The following is a 7,792-nucleotide window of genomic DNA, read 5'->3' as shown; positions in this document are numbered from 1 at the left end:
AGAATTTTACAATAAGAAAACACATCATTGGACACTTGTATACCCTGGAAACCCATAGTGCGAAAACCGAGAAATATTTAATTTTATTATTAAATGCTCATGAGGATATTCACACCTCACTCAATGGTTGTAAGGGAGTTCATTTATTTACCATTTCCATAAAAATTTACAAATAAATATTATATTAGATACAATATTAGTAGCTATAAGTTATTACAATTATCTTAATATCAATTACCCACAAATCCTTGAAGACTGTGTGTTTGGGGCCTATTTCTTACTATCAATGGACTACCTTGCAGCTCGTGTTCTTCAACTTGTATAGACCACTAGTCTATTTCTTGCCATAATTCTAAACATAATCCATCTTTCACATGCGTGACAATCCTTTTCTGCAACTGCTATTATCAACAATATTTGATATAATCATTAGAACGAATATTAATCCAACCAATACAAATATATACTAGCAATGCTTTAACATTTATTCATGTTCATACATGAAATGTAACCAAAATATCATGAAATTCTATACATGAAATGTAACCAAAATATCATGACATGATTCCTTTAGCAAGACTTCTCATACATTAATCATAAGCATATAACTATCAAGCATGTCTATAAATAAATACCAAATTACTATTATTCTCCTCGCACAAACACATGTTCTTTTCCAAAGGAAAATCACTATAGTTATTTTTTTTCTTCTAAAGGATACTAGCGTTTTAGTTTTGATCTTCTTGCATGTAACAAGATAAACTTATTCAAAATAAACTATCCCCTCAACTATTTATTTGTATATACAATTATGTAATCCTTTCCGAAAGAAATAATAATACGAATATTATTCTTATGCATGCGAATGCATGTTCCTTTCCAAAGCATTTTTTTTCAAAGGAGAATTATCCCAAAACAAAGCCAACATAGTAGTGATTATTTCTCTCATTCAACTATTTGTTCTTCCTAAAATAAAATAACATGATAGATATGAAAAACACATATTCTTTTCCAAAGGAAGCTAAGTAAACTTTGTATGATTTTTTTTTCAAGTAATTAAATGCATAGCAACCATTCTTTCATGCATGCAAATACATAATCTTCTTTTAAAAGAAAGCTAATATCATAGTTGATACTCTTATCCATGCAAATGCACATCCTTTTCCCAAAAGAAAGCTAATGCAATAAATATTATTTTTCGTGCATGTAACTACATAACATTATTCCAAAGAAACTAATAAACTAATTATTCCTTTCCATGCATGCAAAAACATATTTAATTTTCTAGAAATCTAACTTATCATCTATTGTTTTCATCTATGCAATTACTCACTCCCCTTCCTAGAAAGGGAAACTAAACATAATATTTATTAAAACACAGATACTTCCAAGAAATATAACCAATAACTAGTCTTCTCAAGGCTTATTTATCTTCTTGAATGAAAGGTTTCATGTATTCCTTTCAAGAACCCAAATACATAGTAGTTATTTATCTTGCATGAAAAATTTTATTTTTATTTTTCAAGAAATTAAACACATAGTTCTAATTTTTATATGTGCAAAGAACACACTTTCTAAAGAAGACATGGCTAAACATTTTGTATGTGCATGATTCTCATACAATTATTTCCAAAAAATGATATGGCTTCTCTATATTTTATGTGCAAAATTCTGATGTATTATTTCAAAGAAAATATCATATTTAACCCATTTTTTATGCATGAAAACTAAGGAAACGTTTTTAAGATTTACTAATTTTTTTAATGTGCATAAAATATGAAAACAATACATTCTTTTCCAAAAATCAATATAATTTTTACCATGATTTCCTGCGGGAGCAAAATATATTTTCTTTTACCATAATTAAGCACACAGTCAAACGTGTTCTTTCTGGAAAACACTACAAAAATTATCTATTACTTTTTAACCAAAAATATAGAATTACTTATCTCTTTGACATAGGTTGGCCTCATTTTTGCATGGTGAGGAAGTAAGTGGCTACGCTCCATCCTAAACTTTTATTTTCGCCGCTATTTAAGTTCACAATGACCATAATCCTGTAAGAATTACCATGATACGACTCCATAAACAGACAGGCTGATCTACATTGTGCTTACGACTAATTTAATATTATAGTTCGTGACAAAAGGAAATAGCCACCTTGTATGCCCCTCCCTCATATTTTTAAACAGTTCTCCCTATTTCAAATAGGGAGACAAAGCCTTTATTTGTCCTATTCCAAGAGGTCCAGCTGGGCCCCACCAAAATATTTGTGTATAAATCCTATCCATACATACCACTTTCAATAAGGTAACTCTAAGGGAGTTTGTAACTGCTCGAAACCTAACTATTTCTTTGTTACACCAACGTTAGGATCTTATGCCTTTTTTTTCCATTCATTCTCCAATCTTGTTTTTTAAGACCCTCTCAATTTTACGAGTGATAAAATTCGTTTTGATACGAGTGATAAAATTCGTTTTGATAGCTAGTTCATAGTGTTCAATGGTGGTTGTGAATTAAATAAATATTATTATTATTATTTCTTACCAACGATAAGGGGCTTGTAGGGATATTACATTTTGAGAGGTGTTTTATAACATGTATTGTGTATAGTTTTATTTTTTTCTATACAAAATTTTATCATAGACAATTAGTTTAGGAATTTCTTTTAAGTTATTCCTATAATTACAATAATAAGATAATTACAATATTAAGATAAGTAAATGTTTATAAATTTTAATAGATAATCATATAACTAAATGATTTATATATTTTAATAGATAATTATATGACTAAATGGTTTATAAATCTTAATAAGTATCAATTTATAATAAAAAACTAATTAAAGTGTAATTCTATTATAATTATTATTATTGAAAGGAATTAATATATAAATTAAATAAATATTAATTTAATAAAATTATGTAATAACATTACTAAGCATATTCTCCCTAGTTAATCATGAAAATTTTTAATTCATAAATAAGTTTTGTTAAAATATCATGGGTCAATATCATAATTTATCAAATGATATTTTTTTTCTAATTAATCAATTTAATTAAAAGGAAGAAAGAGAATAAGCTAAGATAATTTTCAAATTTTTATTTGTGCATATTGCTATTAATATTCTATAATATTTTGTGAAGATTAAACCCATACCATCAACCTAATAACTATTGATAGTTAAACTAAAATTCTAAAAAGGTCTATTTCAAAAAAAACATGTCTATCAACATAAATATAAAATTGTTCATAATATTTAAACCCAAGGTTATATCTAGTTTTCTTAGATTGAATTGATTTGGTGACTTTTATAATTAGAGGCAAGGGAAATCTTCTACCAATTCGCAAGTGCACATAGAGCTTGCAATATAAGTCTCTTTTGGGAAGGAGGTAGACAATCAAAGGTAAGACAACACCTCAATAAAAAGGGAGGTAGGCATATCTAATACTCCATGCAATGATGGTGAACAATCAAATTAAAAAATTGGCATAATCATGTTAATAAATGTGATTGATATTCTTAGATAAATGTACATCAAGCACATGTAAAACAACATTAGTAACTGTGGTTGATATACACTCATAGGCTTATATCAACCACATAAGCCTGTCAACCACATTAATAATTATTAGATGTATGGTAGAGATTTAATAATAATAATAATAATTATTATTATTATTATAATATTAGGTTTAAATATTGAGTTTTAATAATGGGTTTTAGTATTTGGTGTTATTATTAGGTTTTAATATTGATGTTTCAATATAGCATGGTAATATTAGGGTTTTAATATAAGTAAGTTTAAATTAAGTATTGAACTAAGTGAGTAAGTTTTAATTCACATTAAAACCCTCATTGTTAACTCTAATCCTTCTTTTTTTTTATAACCGTAATTTTTTATTATTCTAAAAATAACCATTTTTTTAACAAACCAACAGGGATCAATGGTCAAGAGAACCAAATACCATTCCACTCTGTGGAAATGTGTGCATGTTAATGTTACTATCATTAAATACCAAATATTTAATTAAACCCCAATATTGAACCCTAATATTTAATTTAATATTATAAACTCCAATTATAAACCCCAATATTATAAAAAAAACATTATAAATCTTAATATTGAAACGAATAAAAAATATCAAACATCATAAATCCAATATTAAACTCACTATTATAAACTAGATATTGTAAATGCAATATTAAACATATTATTGTAACCCTAATATTAAATCCTAAATTTGTAATGTCCCAATGTGATGATGAATAAATCACAATGGAATGACGATGTGACATTAGATAAATTTTTGTATTTAGTTTATAATATTATAACCCCAAATATAAAGCACAATATTAAACCCCTAATATTACGTCACTTTAAATTTTGTCAATTAGTAGTAATATATAGGAAACATAAGGGATCATGTATTTTCTACAATCTAAATTTGCTTATTGGGTTTATAATATTATATCCCTAAATATTTAACATAATATTAAAACCTAGTATCAAACCTTAATATTGTTGCATTTGAACACGTTAACATATAAATAAGAAAGAAATTCACAAGAAAGAAACTGAATCAAATGACAAGAACACACAAATTTAAATGTTAACGGGTTATATTGCAAAAAGTGGTATTAGAGTTGAGAGCAAGAAGAAGCTGACAACAAAAAGAAGCTTGAGTGGTGTTGCATAATATATCCAATGCCATGCCAGGGGGAGGTCGAAGAAAAGGTTGCGACCGCTAAGGTCAATTTTTTTTTTAAACTGTGAACAAAACCACCATTTTTTTAATGCAAGAGTCACCGATTTTTTGTTTGTCATCGTACTATTATTCGTTGCCATTTATTTTGTCTTCCATCTTACTATTAGAAAGATGGTAACATGATTGTCTGTAATCAAGTATTCATGAAATATCATTTTCCATTGAGTGATTAAGGAGATGCATGCTTTGAGCAGACCAACCGCCACCAGTCTGGAGTGTAAGTGAAGCCAGTGTGTGTGTTGGTCCTTGTTTTTTTCTCAGAAATTGAGCCAATCAATCAAGAGACGGAGAGAGACAACCTCGATCCAATTGAGGGAGCAGAGCCATTGGAGAGACAAAGCGAGACAAGAGCCGTCAGGGAGATAGAGAGAGATAGTCATAAGCCCCACCACTGAGGAAATCCGTGTATCTGTAGCAAAGTTCTAGAAAATGAAAACCCTCGTATTTTTCTTTAGCAATAGAAAAAATTGTTTGTTCAATTTTTCTTCAATTCTCAAGAGTTAAGTGGGTTTCCAAAAATAAAGTTTCAATTTTGAAGAGTTAAGTTGGGTTTCTAAAAATAAAGTGGAGTTCTGAAAAATTATCTTAGAAAATTATTGAATCTTTTGGTTTCTTGAAAGAAAATTTGAGTAGGGAATTTGAAGTTAAAAAAAGAAAGATAGTCGAATCTGTTATTAAAAAGAGAAACCCTAGTTAAAGAAAACAAAAGAAACAAATTCAAAAAAACCAAAATTGAAGGTAAAATTAAAAAGGGAAATCCTAGTTGGACTCAATAAAATTTTATCATTAATAAAGTTATTTGAAAGAGCTCGTGTAGGAAGAAATAGAAGAAATGACTAATTCTAAGTTTGATGTGGAGAAGTTCACGAACAAGAATAATTTTTCATTGTGGAAACTGGAAATAATGGATTTTTTGGTGCAACAAGGGTTGCACAAAGCGTTAGATGGTGTTAGGAAGAACATGTTGGCATGACAGATTTGGATTGGGAGGACTTGGATGCCTGAGCTCTCAGTACTATTAGGTTGTATCTGGAAGATGAAGTTCTCTTCGATATTGTTGAAGAAACCTCAGCAACATGTTTGTGGGGGAAGTTGGAAACATTGTATATGACCAAATCTTTAACCAACAAAATTTATTTCAAGAGGAAGCTATATAGTGTTCAATGAAGGAGGCTACTAAAATTGCATAACACTTAAATGTTTTTAATACACTTATTTGCCAATAGTCAGATATGGATGTGAAATTTGATGAATAAGATAAAGTTATTACCTTGTTATGTTTCGTTCCTGAATCTTGGGATCATTTTGTGACTTCTATCATTTTGAGCACAACCAAATCTTTGGAATTTGATTCTGTTGTGGGAGCTCTTTAATTTGAAGAAGTAAAAAAAAAATTCTAGCATTGAAAGTTCCACATGAGAAGCCATGGCATCCAGAGGCCAGTCCAAGGAAAGAGGGGAGAAAGCAAGAAGTTCTTCAAGGTGAAAATCAAAAGGAAACAAGTGTAAAGCCAAATTCCAGTATAACAACAAAATAGGGCATCTCAAGAAAGACTATTGGCAAAGAAAGGAGTCCATTGAAAACCCAAAGAAGGAAGCAAATCAAGTTGAGTCAGGTATGATTGATGAAGTTTTATTTGCTGAATTAGATATTTTAGATGAAGATTTACATGTTTGCAATGTCTTCCAGAATTATGAAAATTGGTTGTTAGATTTTGGTGCTTCTCATCACATGAGTCCACATTGAAATAGCTTCACTTCATATCAAGCTGTGAATGGTAGTTGGGTGTTCATGGGTAATAATGTATCTTGTCAAACTGCTAGAATGGAAAATGTCAAAGTTAAAATGTATGATGATACAATAGAACATTGATTGGTGTTAGACATCTACTTGAGTTGAGAAAGAATTTGGTTTCTTTGGGAGTATTGGACTTGGAAGGTTACAAATTTACACGTTAAAATGGAGTGATGATTGTTTCAAAGGCACTCGGGTCATTATGAAGGCAGTGAAGCTCATAAATATTTACAGACTTAAAGGAAGTAATTAGGTCAGTGAAGCATCGACTCTATCTGAAAAGGAAGAAGAAGATACTTGCCTGTGGCAATAGCAGTTCAGTCACATAAGCGAGAAGAGTCTTCAAGTACTGATGAATAAAAAATTTCTTCCTAATTTGAAATCCTTGAATTTGGATTTTTGCAAGCATTGTGTATTTGGAAAACAATGTAAACTAAAATTTAACATTGGAAGTCATAATAGTAAAGGAATTTTCGACTATATTCAATTTTATCTTTGGGAACCATCTCCTATTGTATCTTATGGAGGTGAATTATACTTCTTAACATTTAGTGATGATTTCTCCAAGAAAGTCTCAGTCTATATGTTGAAAATAAAATATGACATATTTAAATTTTTTAAACAATTTAAAGTTATGGTGGAAAATAAAACAGACAAATCAATTAAATGTTTAAGAAATGACAATGGTGATGCATTTACTTGCTTAGAATTTGAGCAATATTGTAATGATGAATGGATTTTTAGACATAAAATTGTTGTTTATACTCCTCAAAAAAATGGCGTTAATGAACATATGAATCAAACTCTTATGTAAATAGCTAGAAGCATGATCAACAATGCTAACCCATAGAAGGAGTTATGGGTAGAAGAAGTATATACTGCTTGTTATTTGGTAAACATATCACCTTTAGTTTCCATTAATTGTAAAATTCCCTAAGAATTTTGGTTAGGTCAATTTTGTCATTATTCACATTTAAGAATTTTTTGTTGTGATGTTTATGCTCTTATTCCAAAGAATCAATGTTCTAAGTTAGACCCAAAAGAAAAATGTTATATCTTTGTTGGGTATGACTATGCGGTGAAAAGATACAGGTTATGAGCTCCTTATTCACTTAAGATAATCATTAGTAGAGATGTAACATTTGATGAATCTTCTCTTCTAAAATCAGATGTAAAACTTGAACAACAATAGGTATCGCCGAATCAAGAAACTTAGTTGGAGGCTAAG

This window comes from Pinus tabuliformis, chromosome 1_1 (genome assembly GCF_031772625.1).
Source record: "Pinus tabuliformis cultivar Carrire ecotype Pingquan chromosome 1_1, CPIR1, whole genome shotgun sequence".
Classification (NCBI taxonomy): Eukaryota; Viridiplantae; Streptophyta; class Pinopsida; order Pinales; family Pinaceae; genus Pinus; species Pinus tabuliformis.
This window is presented reverse-complemented; position numbering follows the sequence as displayed.